Source organism: Vicugna pacos, chromosome 18 (genome assembly GCF_048564905.1).
Source record: "Vicugna pacos chromosome 18, VicPac4, whole genome shotgun sequence".
NCBI classification, from domain to species: Eukaryota; Metazoa; Chordata; class Mammalia; order Artiodactyla; family Camelidae; genus Vicugna; species Vicugna pacos.
Window position 1 is genome coordinate 27,629 of NC_133004.1, and position 19,495 is coordinate 47,123.

The following is a 19,495-nucleotide window of genomic DNA, read 5'->3' on the forward strand; positions in this document are numbered from 1 at the left end:
TGGGGAGGCTCCTCCAAATGACAGCAGCGCCTGGGTTCTAAAAGAATCCCTTAGCTTGTCTTCCCTGATGGCATGCCTAGGCTGGAGAGTGGGGGAAAGTGGGGGTTGGGCTCTAAATCAAGTATAAGCGAGAGCCTATCCATGGGATGTGGGTTTTTAACCTACAACCCACAACCATGGAATAAATGTGCCCCCTGAAAGATGCTTTGACTGTTTCCCTACATCCAGCACACACACGAAGATGTGTTCTTGTATTCTGAGTGTGGGGATGTTCCTCAAACTGACAGCAGCACCTGGATTCTATTAGTATCCCTTAGCTTCTGTTCCCTGAGTGTTCTTTTAGGCCAGGCCATGAGGGAAAGCTGGGGGTTGGGCTTGGAGGCCACGTAGCAGTGAGTGCCCCCTGATTCATGGAGGAAGTACTTAGAGGACTTCTCCCTAAAGGGAACACCTTTTCCTGCATTCATCTGGGTGCAGTGGGGCTGCACATCTCTCCCACCTAAGAATGTGTTCTGGAATTCTGAGTGCAGGGAAGTTCCTCCAACTGACAGCAGCGCCTGGGTTCTAATTGAATCCCTTTGCTTGTCTTCCCTGATGGAAAGCCTAGGCGGGAGTGCGGGGGAAAGTGTGGTTTGGGCTCCAAAACCAAGTATTTGCGATGACCTCTCTATGGTTTGTGGAGGTGTTTAAACTACATCCCTAACCTGGGAACACCTGTGCCCCCATAAAGATCCGTGGAGTCTGTTTCCACACCTCCAGCACACACACGAACACTTGCACAGTTTTCCTGAGAGTGGGCAGCCTCCTCCAACTGAGAGCAGGGCCTTGGTTCTTATAAAATCGCTTAACTTGTCTACCCTGTTTGGTTGCCTGATACGGAGTGCTGGGGAAAGGGTGGGTTGGGCTCTAAATCCAAGTATTAGCGAGTGCTTCTCCATGGGATTTGGAGGTTATTAACCAAAAGCCCACAACATGGGAATACCTGTGCTCCTTGAAAAAAGCGTGGACTCTGTATCCCCACCACCAGAACACACATGAAGTTTTCTGCTATCCTGAGTGTGGGCTGGCAATTTCAGGTGACAGAAGCGGCTGGGTTCTAATAGAATCCCTTAGCTTGTAATCCCTGAGTGTTTCCCTAGGACTGACTCTGAGAGAAACCTGGGGGTTGGGCTTTGAGGCCAAATAGTAGCGAGTGTCCCCGATGGACTGAGGAAGTATTTAGATGAATTCTCCATAAAGGGAAACACCTGAGCACCCATTCATCTGCGTGGAGTGGGGCTTCAAATCTCCCCACCACACAAGGTTGGGTTCCAGTATCCTGAGGGTGGGGTAGTTCCTCCAACTGACATCAGCGTCTTGGTTTGAATAGAATCCCTTTGCTTGTCTTCCCTGATGGTTTGCCTAGGCCAGTGTGTGGTTGAAAGTGGGATTTGGGATCTAAAACTAAGTATTAGCGTGTGCCTCTCCATGGGTAGTGGAGATGTTTAAACTACAACCCACAACTTGGGAATTACTGTGACCCCTGAAAAATGCGTGTGCTATGTTTCCCCACGTCCAGCACACACAGGAAGTAGTGTTCTGGGATTCTGGGTGTGGGAAGGTTCCTCCAACAGACAGCAGCACCTGGGTTGTAATAGAATCCCTTAGCTTGACTTCCCTAAGTGTTTTCCTAGGCCTAGCAGTAAGCGATGGTGGGGGATGGGCTCTAAAGCCAAGTATTAGCGAGTGCATCTCTGTGGGTAGTGGAGGGTTTTAAACTACTTCCCCAACCTTGGAACACCTGTGCCCCATAAAGATGCGTGGAATCTGTTTCCCCACCTCCAGCACACACACGGAGACGTGCTCAGGTATCCTGATTGTGGGGAGGCTCCTCCAAATGACAGCAGCGCCTGGGTTCTAAAAGAATCCCTTAGCTTGTCTTCCCTGATGGCATGCCTAGGCTGGAGAGTGGGGGAAAGTGGGGGTTGGGCTCTAAATCAAGTATAAGCGAGAGCCTATCCATGGGATGTGGGTTTTTAACCTACAACCCACAACCATGGAATAAATGTGCCCCCTGAAAGATGCTTTGACTGTTTCCCTACATCCAGCACACACACGAAGATGTGTTCTTGTATTCTGAGTGTGGGGATGTTCCTCAAACTGACAGCAGCACCTGGATTCTATTAGTATCCCTTAGCTTCTGTTCCCTGAGTGTTCTTTTAGGCCAGGCCATGAGGGAAAGCTGGGGGTTGGGCTTGGAGGCCACGTAGCAGTGAGTGCCCCCTGATTCATGGAGGAAGTACTTAGAGGACTTCTCCCTAAAGGGAACACCTTTTCCTGCATTCATCTGGGTGCAGTGGGGCTGCACATCTCTCCCACACCTAAGAATGTGTTCTGGAATTCTGAGTGCAGGGAAGTTCCTCCAACTGACAGCAGCGCCTGGGTTCTAATTGAATCCCTTTGCTTGTCTTCCCTGATGGAAAGCCTAGGCGGGAGTGCGGGGGAAAGTGTGGTTTGGGCTCCAAAACCAAGTATTTGCGATGACCTCTCTATGGTTTGTGGAGGTGTTTAAACTACATCCCTAACCTGGGAACACCTGTGCCCCCATAAAGATCCGTGGAGTCTGTTTCCACACCTCCAGCACACACACGAACACTTGCACAGTTTTCCTGAGAGTGGGCAGCCTCCTCCAACTGAGAGCAGGGCCTTGGTTCTTATAAAATCGCTTAACTTGTCTACCCTGTTTGGTTGCCTGATACGGAGTGCTGGGGAAAGGGTGGGTTGGGCTCTAAATCCAAGTATTAGCGAGTGCTTCTCCATGGGATTTGGAGGTTATTAACCAAAAGCCCACAACATGGGAATACCTGTGCTCCTTGAAAAAAGCGTGGACTCTGTATCCCCACCACCAGAACACACATGAAGTTTTCTGCTATCCTGAGTGTGGGCTGGCAATTTCAGGTGACAGAAGCGGCTGGGTTCTAATAGAATCCCTTAGCTTGTAATCCCTGAGTGTTTCCCTAGGACTGACTCTGAGAGAAACCTGGGGGTTGGGCTTTGAGGCCAAATAGTAGCGAGTGTCCCCGATGGACTGAGGAAGTATTTAGATGAATTCTCCATAAAGGGAAACACCTGAGCACCCATTCATCTGCGTGGAGTGGGGCTTCAAATCTCCCCACCACACAAGGTTGGGTTCCAGTATCCTGAGGGTGGGGTAGTTCCTCCAACTGACATCAGCGTCTTGGTTTGAATAGAATCCCTTTGCTTGTCTTCCCTGATGGTTTGCCTAGGCCAGTGTGTGGTTGAAAGTGGGATTTGGGATCTAAAACTAAGTATTAGCGTGTGCCTCTCCATGGGTAGTGGAGATGTTTAAACTACAACCCACAACTTGGGAATTACTGTGACCCCTGAAAAATGCGTGTGCTATGTTTCCCCACGTCCAGCACACACAGGAAGAAGTGTTCTGGGGTTGTGAGTGTGGGGAGGTTCCTCCAACAGACAGCAACACCTGGGTTGTAATAGAATCCCTTAGCTTGACTTCCCTAAGTGTTTTCCTAGGCCTAGCAGTAAGCGATGGTGGGGGATGGGCTCAAAGCCAAGTATTAGCGAGTGCATCTCTGTGGGTAGTGGAGGGTTTTAAACTACTTCCCCAACCTTGGAACACCTGTGCCCCATAAAGATGCGTGGAATCTTTTTCCCCACCTCCAGCACACACACGGAGACGTGCTCAGGTATCCTGATTGTGGGGAGGCTCCTCCAAATGACAGCAGCGCCTGGGTTCTAAAAGAATCCCTTAGCTTGTCTTCCCTGATGGCATGCCTAGGCTGGAGAGTGGGGGAAAGTGGGGGTTGGGCTCTAAACCAAGTATAAGCGAGAGCCTATCCATGGGATGTGGGTTTTTAACCTACAACCCACAACCATGGAATAAATGTGCCCCCTGAAAGATGCTTTGACTGTTTCCCTACATCCAGCACACACACGAAGATGTGTTCTTGTATTCTGAGTGTGGGGATGTTCCTCAAACTGACAGCAGCACCTGGATTCTATTAGTATCCCTTAGCTTCTGTTCCCTGAGTGTTCTTTTAGGCCAGGCCATGAGGGAAAGCTGGGGGTTGGGCTTGGAGGCCACGTAGCAGTGAGTGCCCCCTGATCCATTGAGGAAGTACTTAGAGGACTTCTCCCTAAACGGAACACCTTTTCCTGCATTCATCTGGGTGCAGTGGGGCTGCACATCTCTCCCACACCTAAGAATGTGTTCTGGAATTCTGAGTGCAGGGAAGTTCCTCCAACTGACAGCAGCGCCTGGGTTCTAATTGAATCGCTTTGCTTGTCTTCCCTGATGGAAAGTCTAGGCGGGAGTGCGGGGGAAAGTGAGGTTTGGGCTCCAAAACCAAGTATTTGCGATGACCTCTCTATGGTTTGTGGAGGTGTTTAAACTACATCCCTAACCTGGGAACACCTGTGCCCCCATAAAGATCCGTGGAGTCTGTTTCCACACCTCCAGCACACACACGAACACTTGCACAGTTATCCTGAGAGTGGGCAGCCTCCTCCAACTGAGAGCAGGGCCTTGGTTCTTATAAAATCGCTTAACTTGTCTAACCTGTTTGGTTGCCTGATACGGAGTGCTGGGGAAAGGGTGGGTTGGGCTCTAAATCCAAGTATTAGCGAGTGCTTCTCCATGGGATTTGGAGGTTATTAACCAAAAGCCCACAACATGGGAATACCTGTGCTCCTTGAAAAAAAGCGTGGACTCTGTATCCCCACCACCAGAACACACATGAAGAAGTTTTCTGCTATCCTGAGTGTGGGCTGGCAATTTCAGGTGACAGAAGCGGCTGGGTTCTAATAGAATCCCTTAGCTTGTAATCCCTGAGTGTTTCCCTAGGACTGACTCTGAGAGAAACCTGGGGGTTGGGCTTTGAGGCCAAATAGTAGCGAGTGTCCCCGATGGACTGAGGAAGTATTTAGATGAATTCTCCATAAAGGGAAACACCTGAGCACCCATTCATCTGCGTGGAGTGGGGCTTCAAATCTCCCCACCACACAAGGTTGGGTTCCAGTATCCTGAGGGTGGGGTAGTTTCTCCAACTGAAATCAGCATCTTGGTTTTAATAGAATCCCTTTGCGTGTCTTCCCTGATGGTTTGCCTAGGCCAGTGTGTGGTTGAAAGTGGGATTTGGGATCTAAAACTAAGTATTAGCGTGTGCCTCTCCATGGGTAGTGGAGATGTTTAAACTACAACCCACAACTTGGGAATTACTGTGACCCCTGAAAAATGCGTGTGCTATGTTTCCCCACGTCCAGCACACACAGGAAGAAGTGTTCTGGGGTTCTGAGTGTGGGGAGGTTCCTCCAACAGACAGCAGCACCTGGGTTGTAATAGAATCCCTTAGCTTGACTTCCCTAAGTGTTTTCCTAGGCCTAGCAGTAAGCGATGGTGGGGGATGGGCTCTAAAGCCAAGTATTAGCGAGTGCATCTCGGTGGGTAGTGGAGGGTTTTAAACTACTTCCCCAACCTTGGAACACCTGTGCCCCATAAAGATGCGTGGAATCTGTTTCCCCACCTCCAGCACACACACGGAGACGTGCTCAGGTATCCTGATTGTGGGGAGGCTCCTCCAAATGACAGCAGCGCCTGGGTTCTAAAAGAATCCCTTAGCTTGTCTTCCCTGAAGGCATGCCTAGGCTGGAGAGTGGGGGAAAGTGGGGGTTGGGCTCTAAACCAAGTATAAGCGAGAGCCTATCCATGGGATGTGGGTTTTTAACCTACAACCCACAACCATGGAATAAATGTGCCCCCTGAAAAATGCTTTGACTGTTTCCCTACATCCAGCACACACACGAAGATGTGTTCTTGTATTCTGAGTGTGGGGATGTTCCTCAAACTGACAGCAGCACCTGGATTCTATTAGTATCCCTTAGCTTCTGTTCCCTGAGTGTTCTTTTAGGCCAGGCCATGAGGGAAAGCTGGGGGTTGGGCTTGGAGGCCACGTAGCAGTGAGTGCCCCCTGATTCATGGAGGAAGTACTTAGAGGACTTCTCCCTAAACGGAACACCTTTTCCTCCATTCATCTGGGTGCAGTGGGGCTGCACATCTCTCCCACACCTAAGAATGTGTTCTGGAATTCTGAGTGCAGGGAAGTTCCTCCAAGTGACAGCAGCGCCTGGGTTCTAATTGAATCCCTTTGCTTGTCTTCCCTGATGGAAAGCCTAGGCGGGAGTGCGGGGGAAAGTGAGGTTTGGGCTCCAAAACCAAGTATTTGCGATGACCTCTCTATGGTTTGTGGAGGTGTTTAAACTACATCCCTAACCTGGGAACACCTGTGCCCCCATAAAGATCCGTGGAGTCTGTTTCCACACCTCCAGCACACACACGAACACTTGCACAGTTATCCTGAGAGTGGGCAGCCTCCTCCAACTGAGAGCAGGGCCTTGGTTCTTATAAAATCGCTTAACTTGTCTACCCTGTTTGGTTGCCTGATACGGAGTGCTGGGGAAAGGGTGGGTTGGGCTCTAAATCCAAGTATTAGCGAGTGCTTCTCCATGGGATTTGGAGGTTATTAACCAAAAGCCCACAACATGGGAATACCTGTGCTCCTTGAAAAAAAGCGTGGACTCTGTATCCCCACCACCAGAACACACATGAAGAAGTTTTCTGCTATCCTGAGTGTGGGCTGGCAATTTCAGGTGACAGAAGCGGCTGGGTTCTAATAGAATCCCTTAGCTTGTAATCCCTGAGTGTTTCCCTAGGACTGACTCTGAGAGAAACCTGGGGGTTGGGCTTTGAGGCCAAATAGTAGCGAGTGTCCCCGATGGACTGAGGAAGTATTTAGATGAATTCTCCATAAAGGGAAACACCTGAGCACCCATTCATCTGCGTGGAGTGGGGCTTCAAATCTCCCCACCACACAAGGTTGGGTTCCAGTATCCTGAGGGTGGGGTAGTTCCTCCAACTGAAATCAGCATCTTGGTTTTAATAGAATCCTTTTGCGTGTCTTCCCTGATGGTTTGCCTAGGCCAGTGTGTGGTTGAAAGTGGGATTTGGGATCTAAAACTAAGTATTAGCGTGTGCCTCTCCATGGGTAGTGGAGATGTTTAAACTACAACCCACAACTTGGGAATTACTGTGACCCCTGAAAAATGCGTGTGCTATGTTTCCCCACGTCCAGCACACACAGGAAGAAGTGTTCTGGGGTTGTGAGTGTGGGGAGGTTCCTCCAACAGACAGCAGCACCTGGGTTGTAATAGAATCCCTTAGCTTGACTTCCCTAAGTGTTTTCCTAGGCCTAGCAGTAAGCGATGGTGGGGGATGGGCTCTAAAGCCAAGTATTAGCGAGTGCATCTCTGTGGGTAGTGGAGGGTTTTAAACTACTTCCCCAACCTTGGAACACCTGTGCCCCATAAAGATGCGTGGAATCTGTTTCCCCACCTCCAGCACACACAAGGAGACGTGCCCAGGTATCCTGATTGTGGGCAGGCTCCTCCAAATGACAGCAGCGCCTGGGTTCTAAAAGAATCCCTTAGCTTGTCTTCCCTGATGGCATGCCTAGGCTGGAGAGTGGGGGAAAGTGGGGGTTGGGCTCTAAACCAAGTATAAGCGAGAGTCTATCCATGTGATGTGGGTTTTTAACCTACAACCCACAACCATGGAATAAATGTGCCCCCTGATAGATGCTTTGACTGTTTCCCTACATCCAGCACACACACAAAGATGTGTTCTGCTATTCTGCGTGTGGGAAAGTTCCTCAAACTGACAGCAGCACCTGGATTCTATTAGTATCCCTTAGCTTCTGTTCCCTGAGTGTTCCTTTAGGCCAGGCCATGAGGGAAAGCTGGGGGTTGGGCTTGGAGGCCACGTAGCAGTGAGTGCCCCCTGATCCATTGAGGAAGTACTTAGAGGTCTTCTCCCTAAACGGAACACCTTTTCCTCCATTCATCTGGGTGCAGTGGGGCTGCACATCTCTCCCACACCTAAGAATGTGTTCTGGAATTCTGAGTGCAGGGAAGTTCCTCCAAGTGACAGCAGCGCCTGGGTTCTAATTGAATCCCTTTGCTTGTCTTCCCTGATGGAAAGCCTAGGCGGGAGTGCGGGGGAAAGTGTGGTTTGGGCTCCAAAACCAAGTATTTGCGATGACCTCTCTATGGTTTGTGGAGGTGTTTAAACTACATCCCTAACCTGGGAACACCTGTGCCCCCATAAAGATCCGTGGAGTCTGTTTCCACACCTCCAGCACACACACGAACACTTGCACAGTTATCCTGAGAGTGGGCAGCCTCCTCCAACTGAGAGCAGGGCCTTGGTTCTTATAAAATCGCTTAACTTGTCTACCCTGTTTGGTTGCCTGATACGGAGTGCTGGGGAAAGGGTGGGTTGGGCTCTAAATCCAAGTATTAGCGAGGGCTTCTCCATGGGATTTGGAGGTTATTAACCAAAAGCCCACAACATGGGAATACCTGTGCTCCTTGAAAAAAGCGTGGACTCTGTATCCCCACCACCAGAACACACATGAAGAAGTTTTCTGCTATCCTGAGTGTGGGCTGGCAATTTCAGGTGACAGAAGCGGCTGGGTTCTAATAGAATCCCTTAGCTTGTAATCCCTGAGTGTTTCCCTAGGACTGACTCTGAGAGAAACCTGGGGGTTGGGCTTTGAGGCCAAATAGTAGCGAGTGTCCCCGATGGACTGAGGAAGTATTTAGATGAATTCTCCATAAAGGGAAACACCTGAGCACCCATTCATCTGCGTGGAGTGGGGCTTCAAATCTCCCCACCACACAAGGTTGGGTTCCAGTATCCTGAGGGTGGGGTAGTTCCTCCAACTGACATCAGCGTCTTGGTTTGAATAGAATCCCTTTGCTTGTCTTCCCTGATGGTTTGCCTAGGCCAGTGTGTGGTTGAAAGTGGGATTTGGGATCTAAAACTAAGTATTAGCGTGTGCCTCTCCATGGGTAGTGGAGATGTTTAAACTACAACCCACAACTTGGGAATTACTGTGACCCCTGAAAAATGCGTGTGCTATGTTTCCCCACGTCCAGCACACACAGGAAGAAGTGTTCTGGGGTTCTGAGTGTGGGGAGGTTCCTCCAACAGACAGCAGCACCTGGGTTGTAATAGAATCCCTTAGCTTGACTTCCCTAAGTGTTTTCCTAGGCCTAGCAGTAAGCGATGGTGGGGGATGGGCTCTAAAGCCAAGTATTAGCGAGTGCATCTCTGTGGGTAGTGGAGGGTTTTAAACTACTTCCCCAACCTTGGAACACCTGTGCCCCATAAAGATGCGTGGAATCTGTTTCCCCACCTCCAGCACACACACGGAGACGTGCTCAGGTATCCTGATTGTGGGGAGGCTCCTCCAAATGACAGCAGCGCCTGGGTTCTAAAAGAATCCCTTAGCTTGTCTTCCCTGATGGCATGCCTAGGCTGGAGAGTGGGGGAAAGTGGGGGTTGGGCTCTAAACCAAGTATAAGCGAGAGCCTATCCATGGGATGTGGGTTTTTAACCTACAACCCACAACCATGGAATAAATGTGCCCCCTGAAAGATGCTTTGACTGTTTCCCTACATCCAGCACACACACGAAGATGTGTTCTTGTATTCTGAGTGTGGGGAAGTTCCTCAAACTGACAGCAGCACCTGGATTCTATTAGTATCCCTTAGGTTCTGTTCCCTGAGTGTTCTTTTAGGCCAGGCCATGAGGGAAAGCTGGGGGTTGGGCTTGGAGGCCACGTAGCAGTGAGTGCCGCCTGATCCATTGAGGAAGTACTTAGAGGACTTCTCCCTAAACGGAACACCTTTTCCTCCATTCATCTGGGTGCAGTGGGGCTGCACATCTCTCCCACACCTAAGAATGTGTTCTGGAATTCTGAGTGCAGGGAAGTTCCTCCAAGTGACAGCAGCGCCTGGGTTCTAATTGAATCCCTTTGCTTGTCTTCCCTGATGGAAAGCCTAGGCGGGAGTGCGGGGGAAAGTATGGTTTGGGCTCCAAAACCAAGTATTTGCGATGACCTCTCTATGGTTTGTGGAGGTGTTTAAACTACATCCCTAACCTGGGAACACCTGTGCCCCCATAAAGATCCGTGGAGTCTGTTTCCACACCTCCAGCACACACACGAACACTTGCACAGTTATCCTGAGAGTGGGCAGCCTCCTCCAACTGAGAGCAGGGCCTTGGTTCTTATAAAATCGCTTAACTTGTCTACCCTGTTTGGTTGCCTGATACGGAGTGCTGGGGAAAGGGTGGGTTGGGCTCTAAATCCAAGTATTAGCGAGGGCTTCTCCATGGGATTTGGAGGTTATTAACCAAAAGCCCACAACATGGGAATACCTGTGCTCCTTGAAAAAAGCGTGGACTCTGTATCCCCACCACCAGAACACACATGAAGAAGTTTTCTGCTATCCTGAGTGTGGGCTGGCAATTTCAGGTGATAGAAGCGGCTGGGTTCTAATAGAATCCCTTAGCTTGTAATCCCTGAGTGTTTCCCTAGGACTGACTCTGAGAGAAACCTGGGGGTTGGGCTTTGAGGCCAAATAGTAGCGAGTGTCCCCGATGGACTGAGGAAGCATTTAGATGAATTCACCATAAAGGGAAACACCTGAGCACCCATTCATCTGCGTGGAGTGGGGCTTCAAATCTCCCCTCCACACAAGGTTGGGTTCCAGTATCCTGAGGGTGGGGTAGTTCCTCCAACTGACATCAGCGTCTTGGTTTGAATAGATTCCCTTTGCGTGTCTTCCCTGATGGTTTGCCTAGGCCAGTGTGTGGTTGAAAGTGGGATTTGGGATCTAAAACTAAGTATTAGCGTGTGCCTCTCCATGGGTAGTGGAGATGTTTAAACTACAACCCACAACTTGGGAATTACTGTGACCCCTGAAAAATGCGTGTGCTATGTTTCCCCACATCCAGCACACACAGGAAGAAGTGTACAGGGGTTCTGAGAGTGGAGAGGTTCCTCCAACAGACAGCAGCACCTGGTTTGTAATAGAATCCCTTAGCTTGACTTCCCTAAGTGTTTTCCTAGGCCTAGCAGTAAGCGATGGTGGGGGATGGGCTCTAAAGCCAAGTATTAGCGAGTGCATCTCTGTGGGTAGTGGAGGGTTTTAAACTACTTCCCCAACCTTGGAACACCTGTGCCCCATAAAGATGCGTGGAATCTGTTTCCCCACCTCCAGCACACACACGGAGACGTGCTCAGGTATCCTGATTGTGGGGAGGCTCCTCCAAATGACAGCAGCGCCTGGGTTCTAAAAGAATCCCTTAGCTTGTATCCCTGATGGCATGCCTAGGCTGGAGAGTGGGGGAAAGTGGGGGTTGGGCTCTAAACCAAGTATAAGCGAGAGCCTATCCATGGGATGTGGGTTTTTAACCTACAACCCACAACCATGGAATAAATGTGCCCCCTGAAAGATGCTTTGACTGTTTCCCTACATCCAGCACACACACGAAGATGTGTTCTTGTATTCTGAGTTTGGGGATGTTCCTCAAACTGACAGCAGCACCTGGATTCTATTAGTATCCCTTAGCTTCTGTTCCCTGAGTGTTCTTTTAGGCCAGGCCATGAGGGAAAGCTGGGGGTTGGGCTTGGAGGCCACGTAGCAGTGAGTGCCCCCTGATCCATTGAGGAAGTACTTAGAGGACTTCTCCCTAAACGGAACACCTTTTCCTCCATTCATCTGGGTGCAGTGGGGCTGCACATCTCTCCCACACCTAAGAATGTGTTCTGGAATTCTGAGTGCAGGGAAGTTCCTCCAACTGACAGCAGCGCCTGGGTTCTAATTGAATCCCTTTGCTTGTCTTCCCTGATGGAAAGCCTAGGCGGGAGTGCGGGGGAAAGTGTGGTTTGGGCTCCAAAACCAAGTATTTGCGATGACCTCTCTATGGTTTGTGGAGGTGTTTAAACTACATCCCTAACCTGGGAACACCTGTGCCCCCATAAAGATCCGTGGAGTCTGTTTCCACACCTCCAGCACACACACGAACACTTGCACAGTTATCCTGAGAGTGGGCAGCCTCCTCCAACTGAGAGCAGGGCCTTGGTTCTTATAAAATCGCTTAACTTGTCTACCCTGTTTGGTTCCTGATACGGAGTGCTGGGGAAAGGGTGGGTTGGGCTCTAAATCCAAGTATTAGCGAGTGCTTCTCCATGGGATTTGGAGGTTATTAACCAAAAGCCCACAACATGGAAATACCTGTGCTCCTTGAAAAAAGCGTGGACTCTGTATCCCCACCACCAGAACACACATGAAGAAGTTTTCTGCTATCCTGAGTGTGGGCTGGCAATTTCAGGTGACAGAAGCGGCTGGGTTCTAATAGAATCCCTTAGCTTGTAATCCCTGAGTGTTTCCCTAGGACTGACTCTGAGAGAAACCTGGGGGTTGGGCTTTGAGGCCAAATAGTAGCGAGTGTCCCCGATGGACTGAGGAAGTATTTAGATGAATTCTCCATAAAGGGAAACACCTGAGCACCCATTCATCTGCGTGGAGTGGGGCTTCAAATCTCCCCACCACACAAGGTTGGGTTCCAGTATCCTGAGGGTGGGGTAGTTCCTCCAACTGACATCAGCGTCTTGGTTTGAATAGAATCCCTTTGCGTGTCTTCCCTGATGGTTTGCCTAGGCCAGTGTGTGGTTGAAAGTGGGATTTGGGATCTAAAACAAAGTATTAGCGTGTGCCTCTCCATGGGTAGTGGAGATGTTTAAACTACAACCAACAACTTGGGAATTACTGTGACCCCTGAAAAATGCGTGTGCTATGTTTCCCCACGTCCAGCACAAACAGGAAGAAGTTTTCTGTGGTTCTGAGTGTGGGGAGGATCCTCCAACAGACAGCAGCACCTGGGTTGTAATAGAATCCCTTAGCGTGACTTCCCTAAGTGTTTTCCTAGGCCTAGCAGTAAGCGATGGTGGGGGATGGGCTCTAAAGCCAAGTATTAGCGAGTGCATCTCTGTGGGTAGTGGAGGGTTTTAAACTACTTCCCCAACATTGGAACACCTGTGCCCCATAAAGATGCGTGGAATCTGTTTCCCCACCTCCAGCACACACACGGAGACGTGCTCAGGTATCCTGATTGTGGGCAGGCTCCTCCAAATGACAGCAGCGCCTGGGTTCTAAAAGAATCCCTTAGCTTGTCTTCCCTGATGGCATGCCTAGGCTGGAGATTGCGGGAAGTGGGGGTTGGGCTCTAAACCAAGTATAAGCGAGAGTCTATCCATGGGATGTGGGTTTTTAACCTACACCCCACAACCATGGAATAAATGTGCCCCCTGATAAATGCTTTGACTGTTTCCCTACATCCAGCACACACACAAAGATGTGTTCTGGTATTCTGCGTGTGGGAAAGTTCCTCAAACAGACAGCAGCACCTGGATTGCATTAGTATCCCTTAGCTTCTGTTCCCTGAGTGTTCTTTGAGGCCAGGCCATGAGGGAAAGCTGGGGGTTGGGCTTGGAGGCCACGTAGCAGTGAGTGCCCCCTGATTCATTGAGGAAGTTCTTAGAGGACTTGTCCCTAAAGGGAACACCTTTTCCTGCATTCATCTGGGTGCAGTGGGGCTGCACATCTCTCCCACACCTAAGAAAGTGTTCTGGAATTCTGAGTGCAGGGAAGTTCCTCCAACTGACAGCAGCGCCTGGGTTCTAATTGAATCCCTTTGCTTGTCTTCCCTGATGGAAAGCCTAGGCGGGAGTGCGGGGGAAAGTGTGGTTTGGGCTCCAAAACCAAGTATTTGCGATGACCTCTCTATGGTTTGTGGAGGTGTTTAAACTACATCCCTAACCTGGGAACACCTGTGCCCCCATAAAGATCCGTGGAGTCTGTTTCCACACCTCCAGCACACACACGAACACTTGCACAGTTATCCTGAGAGTGGGCAGCCTCCTCCAACTGAGAGCAGGGCCTTGGTTCTTATAAAATCGCTTAACTTGTCTACCCTGTTTGGTTGCCTGATACGGAGTGCTGGGGAAAGGGTGGGTTGGGCTCTAAATCCAAGTATTAGCGAGTGCTTCTCCATGGGATTTGGAGGTTATTAACCAAAAGCCCACAACATGGGAATACCTGTGCTCCTTGAAAAAAGCGTGGACTCTGTATCCCCACCACCAGAACACACATGAAGAAGTTTTCTGCTATCCTGAGTGTGGGCTGGCAATTTCAGGTGACAGAAGCGGCTGGGTTCTAATAGAATCCCTTAGCTTGTAATCCCTGAGTGTTTCCCTAGGACTGACTCTGAGAGAAACCTGGGGGTTGGGCTTTGAGGCCAAATAGTAGCGAGTGTCCCCGATGGACTGAGGAAGCATTTAGATGAATTCACCATAAAGGGAAACACCTGAGCACCCATTCATCTGCGTGGAGTGGGGCTTCAAATCTCCCCTCCACACAAGGTTGGGTTCCAGTATCCTGAGGGTGGGGTAGTTCCTCCAACTGACATCAGCGTCTTGGTTTGAATAGAATCCCTTTGCGTGTCTTCCCTGATGGTTTGCCTAGGCCAGTGTGTGGTTGAAAGTGGGATTTGGGATCTAAAACTAAGTATTAGCGTGTGCCTCTCCATGGGTAGTGGAGATGTTTAAACTACAACCCACAACTTGGGAATTACTGTGACCCCTGAAAAATGCGTGTGCTATGTTTCCCCACGTCCAGCACACACAGGAAGAAGTGTACAGGGGTACTGAGAGTGGAGAGGTTCCTCAAACAGACAGCAGCACCTGGTTTGTAATAGAATCCCTTAGCTTGACTTCCCTAAGTGTTTTCCTAGGCCTAGCAGTAAGCGATGGTGGGGGATGGGCTCTAAAGCCAAGTATTAGCGAGTGCATCTCTGTGGGTAGTGGAGGGTTTTAAACTACTTCCCCAACCTTGGAACACCTGTGCCCCATAAAGATGCGTGGAATCTGTTTCCCCACCTCCAGAACACACACGGAGACGTGCTCAGGTATCCTGATTGTGGGGAGGCTCCTCCAAATGACAGCAGCGCCTGGGTTCTAAAAGAATCCCTTAGCTTGTATCCCTGATGGCATGCCTAGGCTGGAGAGTGGGGGAAAGTGGGGGTTGGGCTCTAAACCAAGTATAAGCGAGAGCCTATCCATGGGATGTGGGTTTTTAACCTACAACCCACAACCATGGAATAAATGTGCCCCCTGAAAGATGCTTTGACTGTTTCCCTACATCCAGCACACACACGAAGATGTGTTCTTGTATTCTGAGTGTGGGGATGTTCCTCAAACTGACAGCAGCACCTGGATTCTATTAGTATCCCTTAGCTTCTGTTCCCTGAGTGTTCTTTTAGGCCAGGCCATGAGGGAAAGCTGGGGGTTGGGCTTGGAGGCCACGTAGCAGTGAGTGCCCCCTGATCCATTGAGGAAGTACTTAGAGGACTTCTCCCTAAACGGAACACCTTTTCCTCCATTCATCTGGGTGCAGTGGGGCTGCACATCTCTCCCACACCTAAGAATGTGTTCTGGAATTCTGAGTGCAGGGAAGTTCCTCCAAGTGACAGCAGCGCCTGGGTTCTAATTGAATCCCTTTGCTTGTCTTCCCTGATGGAAAGCCTAGGCGGGAGTGCGGGGGAAAGTGTGGTTTGGGCTCCAAAACCAAGTATTTGCGATGACCTCTCTATGGTTTGTGGAGGTGTTTAAACTACATCCCTAACCTGGGAACACCTGTGCCCCCATAAAGATCCGTGGAGTCTGTTTCCACACCTCCAGCACACACACGAACACTTGCACAGTTATCCTGAGAGTGGGCAGCCTCCTCCAACTGAGAGCAGGGCCTTGGTTCTTATAAAATCGCTTAACTTGTCTACCCTGTTTAGTTCCTGATACGGAGTGCTGGGGAAAGGGTGGGTTGGGCTCTAAATCCAAGTATTAGCGAGTGCTTCTCCATGGGATTTGGAGGTTATTAACCAAAAGCCCACAACATGGAAATACCTGTGCTCCTTGAAAAAAGCGTGGACTCTGTATCCCCACCACCAGAACACACATGAAGAAGTTTTCTGCTATCCTGAGTGTGGGCTGGCAATTTCAGGTGACAGAAGCGGCTGGGTTCTAATAGAATCCCTTAGCTTGTAATCCCTGAGTGTTTCCCTAGGACTGACTCTGAGAGAAACCTGGGGGTTGGGCTTTGAGGCCAAATAGTAGCGAGTGTCCCCGATGGACTGAGGAAGTATTTAGATGAATTCTCCATAAAGGGAAACACCTGAGCACCCATTCATCTGCGTGGAGTGGGGCTTCAAATCTCCCCACCACACAAGGTTGGGTTCCAGTATCCTGAGGGTGGGGTAGTTCCTCCAACTGACATCAGCGTCTTGGTTTGAATAGAATCCCTTTGCGTGTCTTCCCTGATGGTTTGCCTAGGCCAGTGTGTGGTTGAAAGTGGGATTTGGGATCTAAAACAAAGTATTAGCGTGTGCCTCTCCATGGGTAGTGGAGATGTTAAAACTACAACCCACAACTTGGGAATTACTGTGACCCCTGAAAAATGCGTGTGCTATGTTTCCCCACGTCCAGCACAAACAGGAAGAAGTTTTCTGTGGTTCTGAGTGTGGGGAGGATCCTCCAACAGACAGCAGCACCTGGGTTGTAATAGAATCCCTTAGCGTGACTTCCCTAAGTGTTTTCCTAGGCCTAGCAGTAAGCGATGGTGGGGGATGGGCTCTAAAGCCAAGTATTAGCGAGTGCATCTCTGTGGGTAGTGGAGGGTTTTAAACTACTTCCCCAACATTGGAACACCTGTGCCCCATAAAGATGCGTGGAATCTGTTTCCCCACCTCCAGCACACACACGGAGACGTGCTCAGGTATCCTGATTGTGGGCAGGCTCCTCCAAATGACAGCAGCGCCTGGGTTCTAAAAGAATCCCTTAGCTTGTCTTCCCTGATGGCATGCCTAGGCTGGAGATTGCGGGAAGTGGGGGTTGGGCTCTAAACCAAGTATAAGCGAGAGTCTATCCATGGGATGTGGGTTTTTAACCTACACCCCACAACCATGGAATAAATGTGCCCCCTGATAGATGCTTTGACTGTTTCCCTACATCCAGCACACACACAAAGATGTGTTCTGGTATTCTGCGTGTGGGAAAGTTCCTCAAACAGACAGCAGCACCTGGATTGCATTAGTATCCCTTAGCTTCTGTTCCCTGAGTGTTCTTTGAGGCCAGGCCATGAGGGAAAGCTGGGGGTTGGGCTTGGAGGCCACGTAGCAGTGAGTGCCCCCTGATTCATTGAGGAAGTTCTTAGAGGACTTGTCCCTAAAGGGAACACCTTTTCCTGCATTCATCTGGGTGCAGTGGGGCTGCACATCTCTCCCACACCTAAGAAAGTGTTCTGGAATTCTGAGTGCAGGGAAGTTCCTCCAACTGACAGCAGCGCCTGGGTTCTAATTGAATCCCTTTGCTTGTCTTCCCTGATGGAAAGCCTAGGCGGGAGTGCGGGGGAAAGTGTGGTTTGGGCTCCAAAACCAAGTATTTGCGATGACCTCTCTATGGTTTGTGGAGGTGTTTAAACTACATCCCTAACCTGGGAACACCTGTGCCCCCATAAAGATCCGTGGAGTCTGTTTCCACACCTCCAGCACACACACGAACACTTGCACAGTTATCCTGAGAGTGGGCAGCCTCCTCCAACTGAGAGCAGGGCCTTGGTTCTTATAAAATCGCTTAACTTGTCTACCCTGTTTGGTTGCCTGATACGGAGTGCTGGGGAAAGGGTGGGTTGGGCTCTAAATCCAAGTATTAGCGAGTGCTTCTCCATGGGATTTGGAGGTTATTAACCAAAAGCCCACAACATGGGAATACCTGTGCTCCTTGAAAAAAGCGTGGACTCTGTATCCCCACCACCAGAACACACATGAAGAAGTTTTCTGCTATCCTGAGTGTGGGCTGGCAATTTCAGGTGACAGAAGCGGCTGGGTTCTAATAGAATCCCTTAGCTTGTAATCCCTGAGTGTTTCCCTAGGACTGACTCTGAGAGAAACCTGGGGGTTGGGCTTTGAGGCCAAATAGTAGCGAGTGTCCCCGATGGACTGAGGAAGCATTTAGATGAATTCACCATAAAGGGAAACACCTGAGCACCCATTCATCTGCGTGGAGTGGGGCTTCAAATCTCCCCTCCACACAAGGTTGGGTTCCAGTATCCTGAGGGTGGGGTAGTTCCTCCAACTGACATCAGCGTCTTGGTTTGAATAGAATCCCTTTGCGTGTCTTCCCTGATGGTTTGACTAGGCCAGTGTGTGGTTGAAAGTGGGATTTGGGATCTAAAACTAAGTATTAGCGTGTGCCTCTCCATGGGTAGTGGAGATGTTTAAACTACAACCCACAACTTGGGAATTACTGTGACCCCTGAAAAATGCGTGTGCTATGTTTCCCCACGTCCAGCACACACAGGAAGAAGTGTACAGGGGTTCTGAGAGTGGAGAGGTTCCTCCAACAGACAGCAGCACCTGGTTTGTAATAGAATCCCTTAGCTTGACTTCCCTAAGTGTATTCCTAGGCCTAGCAGTAAGCGATGGTGGGTGATGGGCTCTAAAGCCAAGTATTAGCGAGTGCATCTCTGTGGGTAGTGGAGGGTTTTAAACTACTTCCCCAACCTTGGAACACCTGTGCCCCATAAAGATGCGTGGAATCTGTTTCCCCACCTCCAGAACACACACGGAGACGTGCTCAGGTATCCTGATTGTGGGGAGGCTCCTCCAAATGACAGCAGCGCCTGGGTTCTAAAAGAATCCCTTAGCATGTCTTCCCTGAGGGCATGCCTAGGCTGGAGGGTGAGGGAAAGTGGGGGTTGGGCTCTAAACCAAGTATAAGCGAGAGCCTATCCATGGGATGTGGGTTTTTAACCTACAACCCACAACCATGGAATAAATGTGCCCCCTGAAAGATGCTTTGACTATTTCCCTACATCCAGCACACCCACGAAGATTTGTTCTTGTATTCTGCGTGTGGTGAAGTTCCTCAAACTGACAGCAGCACCTGGATTCCATTAGTATCCCTTAGCTTCTGTTCCCTGAGTGTTCTTTGAGGCCAGGCCATGAGTGAAAGCTGGGGGTTGGGCTTGGAGGCCACGTAGCAGTGAGTGCCGCCTGATCCATTGAGGAAGTACTTAGAGGACTTCTCCCTAAACGGAACACCTTTTCCTGCATTCATCTGGGTGCAGTGGGGCTGCACATCTCTCCCACACCTAAGAATGTGTTCTGGAATTCTGAGTGCAGGGAAGTTCCTCCAACTGACAGCAGCGCCTGGGTTCTAATTGAATCCCTTTGCTTGTCTTCCCTGATGGAAAGCCTAGGCGGGAGTGCGGGGGAAAGTGTGGTTTGGGCTCCAAAACCAAGTATTTGCGATGACCTCTCTATGGTTTGTGGAGGTGTTTAAACTACATCCCTAACCTGGGAACACCTGTGCCCCCATAAAGATCCGTGGAGTCTCTTTCCACACCTCCAGTACACACACGAACACTTGCACAGTTATCCTGAGAGTGGGCAGCCTCCTCCAACTGAGAGCAGGGCCTTGGTTCTTATAAAATCGCTTAACTTGTCTACCCTGTTTGG